This window comes from Eubalaena glacialis, chromosome 5 (assembly GCF_028564815.1).
Source record: "Eubalaena glacialis isolate mEubGla1 chromosome 5, mEubGla1.1.hap2.+ XY, whole genome shotgun sequence".
Lineage (NCBI taxonomy): Eukaryota > Metazoa > Chordata > Mammalia > Artiodactyla > Balaenidae > Eubalaena > Eubalaena glacialis.
This window is the reverse complement of record NC_083720.1, coordinates 28,078,094-28,096,742: the sequence shown is the minus strand read 5'-3', so window position 1 is coordinate 28,096,742 and position 18,649 is coordinate 28,078,094.

Here is an 18,649-nt window from a genome sequence, read left to right as displayed (position 1 = left end):
CTCTTAGGGCTGGAACTGGGAAGTGTGGTCTGCAGAGCTGCTGGCTGTCCCCCACCACAGCCATCTGTCTCAGGGCTGGGGTCTGTAGAGCTGTCTGGGATAATCACTCACAGTCAGATTTTGTTCTGGATATAATTTTATAATTATAAATTTGTTTTTTGTTCTCCATTCCATTTGGATTTCATTATGCTTCCTGTGAAATGGCTGATTTGTAAATCTTTAAAATTGGTATTGGATTCAAAACACTTCTCAAAGCATTTTCCTTACACTTTACTTGAATAAGTTACTGTTTACAACAGAGAATAAGCACTTAAACAAATAAAGTGTGATAAATATCACACAAACTCAGGGAAGGCTCCATAGAGGAGATGAAGTTCACCCTATGTTAGCACTGTGTACTCATCAAACTTTTCACGGAGCAGTGTGTGTGTGTGTGTGTGTGTGTAGGTTGGGTGTGGAATTGGGCGAACTGAGATCCTAGGTATGTCTGGTTAAGGTAGGTTGGGGCCAGAATGCTAAGGGCCTGTTTGACTTGATAAGGATGAGTTTGGGAATTATCCTTTGAACAATGGTTCCCCGTAATAGATTTGCAAGCAGAGAAGTAACATGATCAGATTTACTTTTCTTCTTAAAACAAAGTAAAACTAAAATTGGGTAAAAGTCTCCCCAAATGAAATGCCAGATGATCCAAAATTCCATTATAACAATCCATAAACAGATTTTGGAGATTTCCATCTTCATTCCACGTGCCCTTCTGAGTTCTACTGGGGCCACCAAATCAGGTCAAAGCCCAAATGTTGACTCTGATCTTTTGCATGAAGAATATGGAACTTTAATCTTCCTTAGGCTGTAAAAGCAAATCTTTTCCCACATCAGCTCACTGCATTGCTAGGTCAATAATGCAGTCGTTAGGAAACTGGCTTCTTCCCCAGTCTCATCATTTTAATGGTTTTCTGTGATCTTTCCTTTCCATTTGGGACAGAAACATGAAAATATAGGTAGTCTATGGTCGATATCTGACAAGCCCATTAGAGTAGAATCCTGTGAGTCACTTTGTTTATTTACTAAATTGTTATTTACATATTTTGTTTCAGTTCTACATATTGAATTTTATTTTAAAATAATGTATTTTTCTGGCTACAGCATAGTATTTGCTTGTAAAAACTTGAAGCATTATAGAAATATATTAAAGGAAAATACATGTCTCTTCCCTAAAGATAACTTCCCTAGTATACAGTCTTCCAACTTTTTCACATGTCTGTTGTTTAAACCAACACATGTAGATGTATATTATTCTGTAGTTTATATTTCTCACTGAACAGTTTGGATAAAATAGCATAAATACATTTACTTAATGGCTGCAGAGTATTACATTTAATGGGTAATTCTACTCTAGGGACATTTCCATTGTTTCCAGGTTTCATGTTACCTATAATATTTCCTTAGGATGAGATCCTAGAAGTCAAATTTCAGTGTATTTTGAATTTTAGAGTATATTGCCAAATGTCCTCTGTACTTACAGCACAAATTTACATTCCTGCTTAAAGAATATGAGAGTGCCTGTTTCAGCAAATGCTTGCCAATGATAAATCTTTCCTCTCATTTTTTATCTTTGCCAACCTGACAGTCAAAACACATTTCGTTGGATTAACACGTATTTCTTCATTTGTCATTAGGTTAAACATATTTTTATAAGTTTATTAGCCGTTTATATTGTCCTTGTTTGTGAATGTCTGTTCACAGTCTTTGTCATTTTTCTATTCGTGCTTTGGTCTCTTTTTAATTGACTTATGAGGACTTTTTGTATAAGTCATATGTGATCAACTAATTTTTTTGCAGTTGGATTGGAATCCTTGGATTCCATTTATCATAGTTTTTCTTTATTATATTCATAAGCAGGAAGTCATATTTACCACTCTTTTTTCCTTCATTATATACTTCTTCCCTAATTCTTAAAGAGGAAAATTACATATACACCTATTGTACAGGTACCAACACATAAGCATCAAATATAAATTCATACATAAGAACTATAATAACATTTTTTTTTTTTTTTTTTGCAATACAGTATTGAGTTTTTCCTCTAACCCACCCCTGCTCCTCACTTCATCCCTTGAAAGAAATCTACTGAATTTTCAATTATACAGTTGCTAAGATATTTTGGAAGTTATTAGATAAGATTACACATATTTGGGATGACAAATACATTAGCATGTATGGCCAGGTTTTGTTGATCATTAAAATGTATAAGAATTAAGAAAATTGAAAAATTATATTAATCTTAAGAGTAGTTTCCTAAGTATATTTAAAGAGCACTTTTTTGTATGTTTTACATCAGTTAAAACTGCTTTTTTTTTTTTTTTAATCTCTTAAGTATGATGCAAATAAAAGGAGAGTCCAAATAAAATGTTATTTGGATTGTGGAGGTGGCAGAGTTAACTTGGGGACCAGAGAATGCCTTTAAATACCTACCTCTTTCTAACGTGCATAATTTTCTGGATAAAGAAAAATATTATTTTTCTTGTATTGGAAAGATGCAAATGATGAGCCCCTTATGTTTTGCACGTGCTTTACTGTTAAGTAATATTTAGTTTTATCTGAATATTTGTAAAATAGGAACAAATACTTAATACATATTAATCTAAAAGAATTTATTAATTTTTATTACTTTAAAATAGGTTTAAATGATTTATTTTTTTTGATTTATTATTTTAAATGTTAACTATGCGTAGCAGGGAATGCCTGATGAAGCTTATTAAAGTTATTCCTATTATTTGGTGACCAAAAAAAGACATGATTTTATTTTTCTTTAAATACTTCAAATGCATTCAAATATTCAATTTTAAGCAGCAACTGGGTCTATAACTATATTCACTTATTTATAAAATTTCTAAAATGAATTTCAATATGTATTATATTATTTCAGGAATTGAGTACAATTAATAGTTTCAGACTCCAATTTCCCCAAAAGAAAGGAGCAACAATAACCAGGTCTTTTGAGATTGAGGAATTCCTAAGAATGTAAGTTATAATGAAGGGTATCAACATCCTGAGGTGATACATTCTTCACCCAAAACTCTGTGGGGATTTTCAAAGTGAGAAATTCTTTTGTATCTTTGAAACCAGGACAATCAAAGGAATTTCTTTTAATCTGATTTACATCCAGGCCAGTGAGTGGCACTAATAAGGAACAAACACATTAGCACCTAAAGGAAATGATAATTAGAAATGAAATCTTAATCCAGAGACCACAGGCTGGGATCTCTAAAGCCTTGCCACTGGACTTTAAATGGAAAAAATCACATTTAAAGGTGCTAAATGGTAACGTACAAGGATATTTGCATGTGAAAATGAGTGGTTTATGCGCAAATTGGTTAGGTGAATACCTTTTGTAGGGGAGTTGAAAGGTGGCTGTTCTTTTGGGGTGGAGGCGGTAGGGGAAGCACAGTTTTACATGAAAGCACTAAATTTAAAAGTAGATTTATTTTGCAAATCAAAAGTTAAATATTAAGTGCTGACAGTTAAGCAAGTTGACTTTGCTCTGAAGTGATTTTTTAAAATGGTGGTTCTCTAATTTCCGGTTCTACTTATTGGAATTCAGCTGCCCTCTTAACATTGAGAATTAAAAGAAGGTGGGAGAAATATGAAGAGTGATAGGACAGAAGTAACAATAGACTTTAAATAATACTTTAACCCTTCAGTATCCTAGGGTTGAAAAGGAGAAATATTAATTAAGAGATAAAAGGTAGAAATTGATAAGTATTTCTAAATCTAACATCATCTGCTGATGTTATCAAGATAATCCTGGCACAAGGAGCTAATAGTTCTTTATTGTAGGGATTCCCAAAGATGTCATCATATGTATGTTTACTTTTTTTTTTTTTTCCATTGATGAAAAGATCTGGCTATCATCCTAGAATATAATGAGTTTTACATTTGCTATTGAGATACAGTAAAATCTGTTTTCATACATACATTTTTTGGTAAGGCATCCTCCAAGTGATTCAATATCTTCAGGACATCAAGAAAACGTAGTGATTAATATTGTATGATGTAGAACACTAAAAACCCTTCTGGAACACTCTCTTGTTCCTGAATTTCTGTACCAATTTACAAGGGATACCTGAGGCAAAAATCAGTTTTTAATCAGGAGCTAAACCACCAAATTTGTCTTTTTGGACAAACATGTTTCCCATGTAATAATTGTTAGATAGCAAATTAAAATGGTCATTGTGAATTTCATAGAGTAAATATGGAGGCACAAGTCAGAAATAAAATTCAAGGTCCCCAAGTGTGGTAGATCTAATTCAGACTTGCTACAACTGAACCTCCTATGGAAAGGTTGAGAACATCTTCATAACGAACCTGAAGCACTTACTTTTAGGAAAGTGAGTGACCTCAGTGTCTTTAATTCCTGGGGAGAGGACTAGTTCACAATGATAAATTCTTCTTTCCTTAAATCTGTCTTTTTTTTTTTAGTTGGCTCTATCTTTGTCTTATGGTTAACCTATAAGGGTGTGTCAATTTCATACACAGAAAACACATTCCTGTTTAATCTTATTTCCTTTCCTCTAAGTCTAGTGCTGTTGGGCCTGAAGTTTCTTACAAGATGATTTTGTCCTGCATGTGTTCTGAGAATGGATGAAAACAAGATTCTCATATACATGCTTTATGGTCCCCTGAAGCAAGGCAGTTGAAAACCACTTTGTTGAAGAACATTATGAAACACAATCATACTTTTTAAGTGCTTGAAATTATTGGAAACAAGAATTGCAGATAATCGACTTAGTAAATAACAGGTAAAAGTAGAGGTCGTTCTTTAAAATAAAGGTGTTGGACTGATTCATGATTCTAAGTCACTTTTAATCAATTCTTTTATGACCCCTGCACATTTCAGCAATTATCACCATCTATAAAGTGTTGTCACTGGTAACATATATGTGGGGATTTCAAATTTCTAGTGGGAAAATATCTTGGTTAACTTTGCACTTAGGTATAAAACTAGATCCATAGATACTAATGGCAAGCATTTGCTTATGGACCTAAATAAATAAACTTTGAAATTTGGGGAAAAGAATGTTACATTCAGATAAAGTATGGAAAAGCATGGGTTGTTCACTCTAAAACTTCCCAGAGTCAGCTGTTGCAACCCTGCAGTGCTTGTAAGGTAGATGGTTGGCTACTGAATAAAGTCACTGGATTGAAAACAATCACAGCAGTATTTTCTAGGATTGCACCATGATGTTCTGGATGGTGCTGGATAATAAGGAAGCAAATTTTTGACATCGAGATTTATCATAGTAATAAAAGGTGTTCGTTTCACTATTATTCAGCTCTAGGCACCTTGTAACACATTATTTTCTTACTTCCGTAATTTTTTACTTGGAAACTCAAGAAAGATGCCTCCAACCCCAAACTTTTTTGATTACCCTAGTGTTCATGAATGAGAAAAATTTAAACAGATCAACAGTAAGTAAGCACCTGTTTATTTCCATGCATTAGAGCATGGATATTATTAGGCTTTCTTTGATCTGTAAGGACATTCACCTTCTCTTACAGGAAGCAGATAGTGAAGGGGTAAATCTCAGGTTAACTGAAGTGTAATTAATAGGAGGAGTCAGTGCTTATAGAAAGCCCCAGGATCCCCTGCCCCATTCCAACGAATTTGTGATTGAGCACATCAAGGAAAGACAAAGAGAAATGGAAGGCCTTGAGACAGAAGCTCATTAAGTAGGAAATATCTACCTCTTTTTCAGAAAAATCACCCTTCAGACTTTTATGTATTTAGATCTGGTTGAGTTATAAGGGCAGACAAGAATCTCAGCACACTGCCTTTTAACCAGATTCAATGTTGCTATCTAATATTACTGTTTACTACAATATAACTATTTGTATCTATTGTATATATATCTGTGGAGGTGGAGATTTCTCCTCAACTCTTTCTACCTCCTGCCAGTGCAATTCTTCAAATCTCAGCAGATGAAGCAAGACCTGAGCTCTGAGCCCAGGAGAAGCCCCCAGGTGAGGCCTTGAGAGGCAATGAGGTACTCTATGAAGGAAAGGGCCTGGGGCTACAGAAAAGAACCTGGAACAGAGGCCTGCAGAAAGAGAGGAACCAGGCTCGTTGGAAGGCTGCTGAGAACAACATCGCTATGAAATGAAGGCAGTGAAGAAAAGAGACAAACCCGACCAAGAGAGTGTTGCTTAGAAGAGAGGGAAGGAAAGGCTGTGTGTCCACTACAAGGCCAGGCCTAGAATGAAGCAAGAGGCACCAACTGCCCAAAATTTAATGACCCGGAGAGCAAGCATCTCTCTTGCTTCGTCCCTGTGTCCCAGGTGTGAGTGGAGTGCTTACCGTGCACACACCTATGCATGTCACTCAAGGAGGGTTGGTGGGGTCGAAACAGATGGTAAAGAGCAGAGAATGACGTTAGTAATCTAATGAGGACAAAGAACACAGAGTCAGGTTCCTAACAGGGTCTCGTATAGAACTCAGTGCATGACTGATGGATGAATAAAGGATTGGGGTTTTTTTCCCCTCGATTTTCCGTCTCCTGAAGAAACTAGAGTTCCTGGGAGTGACGATCAGGTTGGGCCATGTATATAAGAAGTCTTGGCTTCCATCGTCTTTTATCTTCAGGCAATATGTCCCAAGAATTGTAGCAAAAACACCAGAGCATACCCCAAACTATATTCCCCCTATCATTGTACTGATAGTACAAGCAGCTCCCTAAGATGTCACCATCTTCACTAAACAGGCTTCTCAGCTCTGTTGCAACATCACTTCTTGAGACCTCAGCACATCCCCACAAGAAAAGGTCCAAAAATTTGCCCCACTTCTTAAGTCCTTAACAGCTCCCTTGGGATTCCTTATGCAGCTAGACCTCACTTCCTACTTTAGAGATAAGATCTCTGCCATCTGGTGTAAACTCCCCCCACACCTTAGCATATCTCAGGATGCAGTCCAGTCCCTACAGTTTTGCTAAAGTTGTTTCCTTCAGCTCTCCCGCCCCCAACCCCCCACCCCACCCCGCCCCCTCCCCCCACCCACTTCTAATTCCATCCCTTCCCCCCTCCCCCACTTAATCCTTCTCATCCTTTAGGACCTAATCTAATCCATAACTACTCCTCTGCAAAGTTTCCTCTGCTCCCAATGTTTCCTGCCCACAATGATATCTTTCCTCTTTGAATTTCAATGAAGTCTGTCATAAAAAGTCTTAGCATGACTGAGCTGGCAGCTCCTTAAGTCGCCTTCCAGTCTAACCTCATTGGTTTAGGTATTTGCCTAATCCTTGAGCTAGTTAATGGCTGAGCCAGGACTGGACCTCTATTTTCTCATACCCAGGGCTGTGTTAGCTGCACCGTCGTATTTTCAAAATTAAAGCCCAAGTGTTTCTTCTCTTTCACAGGTTGCCTGATTCTGGTATATGGCATTCCAAGTACTGGCAGCTTTTCTCTGTATTGGCAAGCACGGCCACATTTTATACTGCTCCATTTCCTTGGAGTGAGGGTTTGGGGTTGTTTGTAGGAGGCAGGAGGCCGTCTGGTATGCCTGGAGGAGCTTGAGACTGGAACAAGAGACCAGGGTTGGGAGGACAGACATCAGCTGGCTATCAGAGAGTCGACTACTTACTCCTTTGTTCTATTTCCATGCCTTGAACAATCTTCTCTTATTGCTTGGGCCTTGATGACACGGATTTCCAAGTGTACACAGGATCTTTCTTCCACTAGACTGAGCAGCTTGAGGACAGTTCCTTGAGGGCATCCGTGTCCTCTGCCTGGCATGGTAATTCAACCCCAGTTAACACTGGTTCACCTGCACTGAAGCCGTGGTCCCTCTCTGGGCCCCAGTTTCCTTTCTGCCATAAAACAAAGTTTTTTGCACTTCATGATTTCTAAAATCCTTTTCAGTTCTAAGTTTCTATAAGCAAGCTAAAGCTTCTTGTAAATTAAAAGCATAGGTAGCTGTCAACTTGTGGGCTGAGTTGGGTCCATGTTATGTTTTTGTTGCATGTGTGGGCTGAATTATTTCAAAAATTTTTAATATCCAATGGTTAAAAGCCTTCATATAAAAGTATGGATTTCCAGCTTCTTTTGAAAAAACTTGGTTTCCTTAAGATAGATATCAGCTGGAGCCACTTTCTTGTGGCCACCACCTGCGGACTGGATAAAGTTCACCAGTTCCCAGGTCCACAAGCCTGTTTTAGCTTTTCATGTTATTTCCTAACCACTGTATGTACTGTATCTGAGTCCCTGCCCTAAAGCTGCCCAGGACAACTTGCTAGAAAGGAAAGTGGTAGAAGGGAGAGTGAGGGATCATGTAAAGAAAAACCAGGAGTGGAGATTGAGGGGGATGAATACTGAATGACAAATTCTAACCTGACAGTGGTCACCCCTGTAAACAGAGACAGAGGAGGAGGCGTGGAGAGGAAACTTTTACTTTCTACCTTAAACTCTGTGTCCTGACAATCTACAAGTGGGGAAAATCCAAGATGAAAACTTTCAGGCACATCAAAAACTTAAAAGTAGCTAATATTTACTCTGTCAAGATTTTAAGTCTGGTGGTAGACCAATGTATATACCTTGTGGCAGGAACAACTCTTGTCCATTCTTTTAACTAGCCTATAAACCCTGCAGAGTGATATTGGTGCAGAATAAATGATTACTGTGTTGAAATAAGAGAACTATTAATCTTAAGATTATTGCTTTGTATACTCGAGACAAGCATATATTTCAGTATTTCTCAAAGTTGGTTCCTAGGATCCTTTGGGCTATTCTTGGCTGGCTGAGGTTTACTGATGTGATTTGAATCTGTTGGGATAACGGTTCCAGTATAACTGGCCATGAATTTGTCAGCATCTGGTCTCACCATGCACTGGAGGATGTTTACTAAATCGGTCCCAGGGGAGGTCGTTGGGTTCCAGCATGTCAGCACGTCATCTGACTTTGGTCCTGCCCTGTAAACTGTATGGGCCTGGTTTCTACAGTGTAAAAAAGGCAAGACTAGATTCTCTAAGGTCAGGTGGAAAGTTCTTCCTAAATATTTGTTCAATAGAAGACTATGGTCCTTCTGCGGTTATCTTATCAGTGCTATTATTCAGGGATGTTACTGCTACAGAGAACAGTGGAGGAAATCAGAGCCTTAATAATCTAACCCTGCAAGCTCTGTTCAGGTGTATCTGGACTTCCCAACCTTGTTAAAAACATAAAACAGGGCTTCCCTGGTGGCGCAGTGGTTGGGAATCTGCCTGCCAGTGCAGGGGACACGGGTTCGAGCCCTGGTCCTGGAAGATCCCACATGCTGCGGAGCAACTAAGCCCGTGCACCACAACTTCTGAGCCTGTGCTCTAGAGCCCGCGAGCCACAACTACTGAGCCCACATGCCACAGCTACTGAAGCCCGGGTGCCTAGAGCCCATGCTTTGCAACAAGAGAAGCCACTGCAATGAGAAGCCCGCTCACCGCAACGAAGAGTAGCCCCCGCTCACCGCAACTAGAGAAAGCCCGCGTGTAGCAACAAAGACCCGATACAGGCAAAAAACAAACAAACAAAAAAACCAAAAAAAACCCACATAAAACATCCACTCTTAAATCTCACAGCATCAAATGTGCAAGTCAAATGTACTATTTATGATTTTTTTTCAGGAAAGTCATCTAGTTTATTCTGTAGATCTGCCTTTTCTAATTTTTAGAATAAATGTCTGTTTTAATTTTGAGCCAAAGTATATTGTTGCCCTTGTATCAAGTTTTGTTGGAAAAATACCAATATAGCACTAGCCTTCATAAAATCATAGACTGTTGAGAGTGGATAAACTTGTACATAGTTTATAGAAAACAAACTGAGACTCCAAAAGGTTCTCTCTGATATATCTTTATTGACCTCAATTTATATAGCTCAATTAATGACGTTAAGTTCTTGCTGTGTGTGAGAAGGTACACGATGTGTAAGGACCCTCCTACCCCTTGACTGCTGACAGACTGGGGAGGTAGGGAAGAGGTGTGAACAAAGATTGGCAGTGTGATGTAGGGGGAGGGGATGGCCAAATTAAATCAAGAAAGTGAAGGCAAAAAGTGAAGACGTTGCAATTCAAAAAGACTGGGAGGATGCCAAGTAAAACAACAATTACTTAGATGGCACTTAATTAGCATTGCTTTTCCCCATATTTGATTTGCAACCTTGACTAAGCTTGCCAATCCTTATAAATAGGGTAATGGTTTTATTATTATTTCCTAACCATTGTGTCCATAAGTTTTCGGCATTATTTATCTGTGTAACATCATCTTCTTTATTAGAAATTATTATTAAAGTGAGTCACTATGTGTCTGAATAGTTTTTAAAAAGGGAAGAAAATATCCTGTACTCCTTAATGACTATGAGTGGAAAATATATTTCAGGTAGAAAGACCCCTCAGTTCCTCTGATAAAGGGCCTTCCTTGCTGGGAGCTCAGCTAGCCCCTGAATGAAGCAGGAATACAGGATTGACTTCTGGTTACTAGAGCCTTTACCAAGTGAAAAATGGGATCCGGTGTTAGGCCAGTGCAAAGAGGGGCTAGAATAGAAAGTAAACATTGGTGGTTTATTTATTTATTGCTTTAAAACACTCTTTTGCCATATTGCAAAGCAATGTCCAAGTATTTTCTTGTAAACAGAGAGACCATATTTTGTAGGATTCTAATGAAACTGATATTATTTGTTCCCTATGGGGATAGAAGATTATTTGGGGGAGGGGAAGGATACTTTTGAATCTTAAAATATTTGAATGTAGTAATTAAAATAGTTTTAGTGATATAGATGTAGAAAAATAAAAATAAGAAAACAGATAAAAAGAAAAAAAGTAAAAATCCCTGATAGTATTCACTTGAAAATGATCATTGTTAACGTGTTGTTGTATGCTTTTCTGTTTTTTTCCCCTATGCATCTAATTTTTAAAAGGAAAAACAGGCCATACATAAATGTGTGGAGTTTCAGTTATACTAAATGTCTGAGAAAAATCAACAAATCCCCATCTCATTCTCTAGAAAGACAGGTTATTCCTTGTTGGCAAATCTAGTCCTTTTTATCCCTTATCCTTATGAAATGCAGGTGATAAATAGTGTATCAGTGATTGAGGAAACCCCTCTTCTTGCAATTAGAAGTCAAAATAGTTTATATCTGGAAGGAAGCTAAAAGATGGAGTTCAAATCCCTCATTTTAAAAGTGAGTAAGTTGGGTTCTGAAAGGTGAGCCACACAGCTGGTTGAGAACAGAAAGTGGCCTGGATCCCAGGTGAGGGTATCTTTCATCACATCATGCAGCCATATAATTCTTCTAAAAACCTTAAATTCCAGTGTGTGGACAGACTGCACAAGAGGAAAGCAGAGAAGAAACTTGCCTTCGTTTGACATTGAAGAAGTTCAGTTTTGATTTATTTAGGAACTTGACTTAAAAGCCAAGTTTATTAACAGCAGTAGGACCAAAGAAGAACAAACCAGCAAAAATAAAACTGAGTTGATTAAAACCTTTTGAAAAAACAAACAAACAAAAAAAACCTTTTGAGCTCTCAATAAGTTCAACAGTAAATAATAGCAATTATATTGTTTTAAGAGTTGTGTACTTCTTAATGCTCTTCTGATTTTTAAAATTACTTTTCTTGGGACTTCCCTGGTGGCCCAGTGGTTAAGACTCCACGTTCCCAATGCAGGGGGCACAGGTTCAGTCCCTGGTCGGGTAACTAAGATCTCACATGCTGCGTGGCACGTCCAAAAAAAAAAAAAAACCACAATATTACTTTTCATATTATGAAAGTTTTCAATCCTGTAGAGAAGTAGAGAGAATAGTTTAATAATCCTCTCTATAACCATCACTCTAACTCAACAGTTATTAATATTTGCTCTTGCTTCATCTGAACCCTATTTTTAAAAAAATTAATTAATTTATTTTTAGCTGCATTGGATCTTCTGTGCACGGGCTCTCTCTAGTCGAGGTGAGCGGGGGCTACTCTTTGTTGCGGTGCGCGGGCTTCTCATTGCGGTGGCTTCTCTTGTTGCGGAGTGCGGGCTCTAGGCATACGGGCTTCAGTAGTTGGGGCACACGGGCTCAGTAGTTGTGGCTCGCGGGCTCTAGAGCACAGGCTTAGAAGTTGTGGCGCACGGGCTTAGTTGCTCCGTGGCATGTGGGATCTTCCAGGACCAGGGCTCGAACCCGTGTCCCCTGCATTGGCAGGCGGATTCTTAACCACTGCGCCACCAGGGAAGCCCCTTTCCTTCATTTTTGTTGCTATAGTGTTTTAAAGTCAATCCCTGCCTTCTTGTGATTTCACCTTTTCCATTTGTGATTACATCATCCTACAATTCCCATGTTACAATTTCATTGTTGACAGTTAACTTGGCATTTCCTGTGGTCTCTTAATGACAGTGACATTTCTTATTAGTAACTGTCTGACAGTATTAATGAGTCTACCTTGATGGCACCCCATGTGTCAGGCATTTTCCATGTATTAATTTATTTAAGTCTCACAATAATCCTGTGAGACGGGATCTACTATATTCTCTGGTTTTATAGATGAGGAATTGGAAGTACTGAGTTAGTCTATGGTAGATTACTTCTGAGCAGTTCGTCACTTAATAAGTAATCCACAGTTTACAAAATTGAAATAACAGAGTTTCTCAAGCATGAATGTCTTACACTTTTCAACATTTTGCCTGCTAGGTTTTAGGGTGAATCTTCTTTTTGTGTCTGTAGCCATCCCATCCTAACACAGGAATAAAGTCTGTGGGTTGAGAAATGGTGTATGTGGTAAAAGACAGAAATATCAAGGGCTTCATAATTTGGAGCTGTTAACTGTAGGAGAAGAAAACGTTTTTCTTGACCCTCTTAGGTTTCCTGGCTGGGTCTGAAAATGAGACTCACAAAGACAGATTAATAGGAGAAAGCATATAAATTTCTTTTTTTTTGGCATACAAATTTATGTGATATAAGTGTTATAAGACATGCGAGCATCTTATAAGGAAAGATCTGAAGAAGAAGTTAAACCTGAGTGTTTTTTATGCTTGGTTGTCAGCGAGTGGAAGGTCAGGGAAAGATATGGTGGGACAAAGAGTATGAGGTCAGTGGAGTAAACTGGGGGAAACTTAGCAAGGCCTGTCCATTCAGATTCCTCTCTGTGTCCCTTTCTCTTAAGAGATAGGATGCTCATTTCCTCCAGTATAGAGATGGCATCTCTCACATGAGGAGCTTAAGACCTGCTTCAGGGGTAGGTAAGAAAGTTCTTCCTGCGCCGGCTGTTTCTCAAATTCCTTCAGCTTAAAACGTTTAATATGCCAAAGCACCATGTTTTGGGTAGTATGTCCTGATTATGAACCCTGTCTTAATCTTTCCAAAGATGCAGTGTTTTAGGTGTATGATGATGTACAAGTTTTAACATTAAGTTAGAAAAATAGAATTTTTTTCTGTTTATTGTCTATTTTGGATTTGAAATGCAAACCTAAATATATTTTAATTCTCTGATCAGTTTTGAATGTCATTCCTTCCAAATTAGTTTTTCTATTTATGATTTTCAGAAAACAATACTAAGGATCAGATCTACTAAACTGTCAGAACAGTCTTTACAAGGCAGCAGATCTTTCTAATTACCAAACTTGAATTGCTATTTTCTTGTATCTTCCTAGGAATTGGTATCAGACAATAAGAACAAAGGTGGAAGTTGCATAAAAATAAGAGGATTCCCTCTGGTCCATTTCTTGGTGGTAAATTCCATCTCAATACTGTAGAGAAGTGGGTGGTGGTGGTGAGTAAATTAGCATATGAAAGGAAAGTCCCTTTTCTCTCTCATCCTTAACTTCTGTGGTTCTGATTGGTTTCAATGGTATCCCTCCAGCATTTTCCTGTCATCCAGACTTGGAACCTTTATTTGATTAATAGTGATTATGAGAGCTTCATACATTGCAGAGGACTTTATGCTTTTCAGAGGGCTTCTGCATCCATGATGTATTTCACTCCGTTTCCCCTTCATCTTCTCCCTACCCAATTTTTGTTAAGTTTCTATTGATTCCCTGACTATTATGTCTTTTAGATTCAACTCCTTCATTTCAGTAGCTGATATCATAAAAATCACAGCATGGTGGGGCTGGAAGAATCCTTAGAGACCATTTAATATGAACACATCATCTGTTAAATGAAGAAACTGAGATATGGGTGTTATGTAACTTTGGCAAGATTATAGGTCCCCTGCCTGCCCCTGCCCCCTGCAGGTCTCTGGACCACTGCCTTCCAGGCCATAAATCACAGTTTGACTGCTTAGTCCCCACCCCCATCCTCATTCTCACCCCAGTTCCAGTTCGTTCTGTAGAGTTAGGAGGAAAATATTTTTCAAATTCCATTTTCTTAAAGCTGAGTTTTCTCCTCTAGACTTAATGGGACTTATTTTCTGATATATGAAATCAAAAGTGCTTTAGGTGGGTTAATTTTGTGTACCTTCTTTATAAACTATTCCTTTTTTTCTTGAACATGTGTGCACTGTCTTTATAGTAAATGTATTACATTTAAAGGTATATTGCTTTTGTAATGTACTGAAGTTTTGGGTGTGTGTGCTTAAAATATCTAAAGTTTGAAACTGTGCCGTTTATTTCTTTTGTAGGCTTCTTCACAGTGTTTAATACAGTGTTCTGAGCTGGATCTCAATTAATAAAAATAAAGTTCTCTACCAAGTTGAGTGCAAAGATAGTACTTGGAAATATTTCTTTCAGTAATGAATGCTTACTTAATGTTTGCTAATCTTCCTCTACTGTGCTTCTTCCATTACCATATACCTATTTTTGCATGTAATTGTATTTTTTTTTTCTCGTGTCACTCTATTACCTATTGTAGGGGAGAAAAAAATATATTTTTTCTCTATTTTTTTTTAGTTCTGGACTGCAACCCCTTCAACAAAAGATTAACAAGAGAAAAGCATACAAGTTTATTTAATATTTTTTATGTGATATCAGGGCCTTTATAAGGAAATGAAGACCTAATGAAACAAAATGGTTAAACCTGAGTATTTCCATGCTAGATTTGCTGCAGAGTGAAAAGTTTTGGAAAGGTTCCAGTGATGGGACAAAGGGTATGAAGTAAGTGCAGTAAACTGGGGGAAAACTTAGTAAGGTCTGTTCATTCAGATTTATCTCTGTGTTCCTTTCTCTTTGGAGATAGGGATGATCCTTTTGTCTGAGTATAGGGAGGGTTTCGTGATCTGCTTTAGAGGAAGGTCAAAAGGTCCTTCCTCCACCTGCCATTTCTCAAATTCCTTCAGCTTAAAATATTAAATATACCAAGAAGCCGTATTTTAGGGAAACGTGTTCTGAACCCCATGATATAAACTCCTTGAGGGAAAAAGCTAAACCTCTGATGCATGGCATATAGTAGGCTTTTAAGAAATATTTCCTTCATCTAATGACACTGGAAACACCAAGTGTTGTAGGAGTACAGAAAAGCACAGAGGAAGGAGTGATTAATTTTTCTACAGGTGACATAGTGTGAAAGGCAGCTGGACCAATATTTGAGCTGGTCCTTGAATTTATTGGGCTAGGGGGAAAGACGTTTCAGGTAAAAGGAATCATATCACCAAGGTAGGGAGAGTTCCAGCATTTTAGGTGTGACTTGTTGCCCCAGTTGATCAGTGCATTGAAAGACTGAAACATAGACCTCTGAGGGCTAGTCTGTGTCTTTGGAATAAAAGAGGTAAAAAAAAAAAAGTTTTCTTAACTTTTGATTAAATAAATCATTGGAATATAAGAGAAGGCAAGGAAATATGTTAGCTAAGGTGAAAATTACTAAGCTCAAATCTGTACCCTTAATAAAGTGAGGTAATTTATTGGTTTAAGCATAATACCTTCTAATTTAAAATTGCAATAAGCTCGATAATATAATTCTGATAATTTTTTACTTTTGTAAGAGTTTCAAATATTGTTTCAGTTTTAAAAAATCAGTTTAAAAATATTTAATGGAAAAGAATAAAATTAAGCCATGAGTTAGATTTTCTAAATATTTTGACGCTCTAACCTGTACTGTGTTTTTTAAATACTTCAAAATTGAATTTTTAGCAACTTGAAAACTATGGTATTTTTTAAATGCTTGTGCTTCTGAGCTTCTAGTGCCCTCTAGAGGCAGGAATGAACTATTAAATCCTTAATTTAGTGTTTTGAAAATGCTCAATACTACTTGATATAGTTAATTTTATGCATATTCAACATTTCATTAGGAGAAAATTAGGCTTACAACTAATGGGAAGGCAGCACTAATTTGGATTAACATAAAGTAATAACTCCTAGAAACATTGTTGGAACATTTGATGAATATTAAATTCATTTAAGAAAAAAAAGAATCAGTGGGCTACAGTTCTCAAAAAGTGTTATCGTACGTAGTTTGGAGCTGATACACTTATCTAAGAAGCTAAGTATATCAAATCAAGAGGAAATCAAGAACATACAAAGTGGAGTGGTAATTTACATAGTTTCTTTCATCTCTAGGTTTTCAATAATTAGGGAATTTTGCCCCTGGGAGGCAGTAGTCTGCTGTATTCAAAAGATAACTAAGTGCAGTGGAATTTTCCCTGATCCCAGAAATCAGATTATAGAGGTACAAAGTATCAGATAACCTGTCATGTTTCTTTTGAAAAACTCAAGGCAGAATCATGCAGCTGAAAACTTTAATAAAAGACCTTGCTTCTAGTTCAAGATCAGTCACCTCACCAGTGGGAGGGTGGTGCCCACAATATTTAAAATACCCTGTTTGCCATCACCCCAATGGTGGGCTCAAGACCCAGAGTCTGGAGACTGAGTTTGGACACTTGCTTCAACTCTGACTGGCTGTTGCCATTTATCCTTGCTGGGCTTCAGTTTCCTCATCTGTAAAGTGGGAATTGTAATATCAATGTTTATTAGTTTGATTTTGTGTCTTAAATGAAATGTGTAGATAAAGCACTTGCTAATTTTAGAACAACTTTAAAAATTAGTTTTTTTTTGTTTTGTATTATTATTATTTTTTAATGTTTTAGGCCATGCCTTGCGGCATGTGGATCTTAGTTCCCTGACCAGGGATCAAACCTGTGTCCCCTGCATTGGGAGCACGGAGTCTTAACCACTGAACTGCCAGGGAGGTCCCTAAAAATTAGGTTATTTTTATTGCTAGGAATTGTTACTAGGCAGAGCATGAGGAGACAGAGAGAGATGGAGGGCCATTCAAAAGGGATATTTCAACCAGGCTTTTGGCAACTGCTAAGACATTCTGAAAATTTTGCCAGTCTCTGAGTTCAAAACTATAATGCATAAAGGAGGCTAGGCCTGAAAGGTCAATAAAGGCATGTAGAATTAGTCTCCCAAGGGAATGGGACTAGACATTTCTCTCTGGATCTGTGACTAGTGTTTATTGTGCACCTTTCTCTTTTTACTATGTAACTGTTAGGGCTTCATTTGGGTCTTTGTTGGGGGACTCTGGGGTGTTTCCATTCAACTTTATGAATTGTCCTTGAAACTTTTCAAAACACATTTAATATCAATTATCACTTTATTTAGGATACAGCCATTAAGATCCAGGCCCCATGAAAAAAACACTGCTTTTGCCCATTGGAATCTGCCTGTGGGAGTTAACACTGTCAGACTCCAAGGTGGCTTCTGGAATGCAAGGCTCACTCACCTAAGGGTTCATTCTAGACTTTGACTAAACCTACCATCTGGCAAACAGGAAGTTTTCCCTCAAAGAAATCATTCCCTTGGAATACACATACTTTTCTTCCACTGAGGTGTTTCCCTGTATCTTCTAACTGGTCTCCTGACTGCACTCTCTCTTCCCTCTAACTCAGTAGTTCATAGTCCCAATCAATGGAGGACCCATATACAACTGCTGAAGCTAATTTCAGGAATTCCAGGGAATCTTGACTGTTAAGTAAGCCAGAGGAACCTAGCTTGTGTCACAGTATTAAAATAACTTAAAGCAATGACAGTTGCAAACATTTCTAGGGCAAAGCTTCTCAACATATCTTGTTGTCTTTTCTTTCACTGGAAATCACCTTTTTTCTGCACTCCCTATGCCCCCTAGGATCTTCCAGCCTCTCTTTTTACTAGGAATGCTGAGACTGTGCTCTGGCTTCGTATCTGGGCCCAGGGTTTCTATTTCAGTTCTAAATTGAAACTATAGTGAAGAGGCAACAATACTCCCAGTGGCTACCTCTCTTGGATTCTGGCATAGACTTTGTTCTTCAAGGCTCTCCTTTGTCATTGATATGCAGCCTCCCTATAGGGATGTACCAAATCATTTCCACCTAGTTCTGACATAATTGCTTTTATAGTGAGTTGGTTGGTTAGTCCATCTCTTTCAATCAGCTGTTTCTGTGCTCCTTTCTACTTAGACTACTTACCATCCATATATGAACAATGGATGTACATTTGTACACACCCATTGTTTAATTTGATCTTACACTATCCTTATGGGATAGGTTATAGTGATCCCATTTTACAGATGTGGTTCAGAAACATTTAATGATTTGCTAGCGTAGGGGAACAAAAATTCTTTTTTTTAAAAAAATTAATTAATTAATTAATTTATGGCTGTGTTGGGTCTTCGTTTCTGTGCAAAGGCTTCCTCTAGTTGTGACAAGCGGGGGCCACTCTTCATCACGGTGCGCGGGCCTCTCACT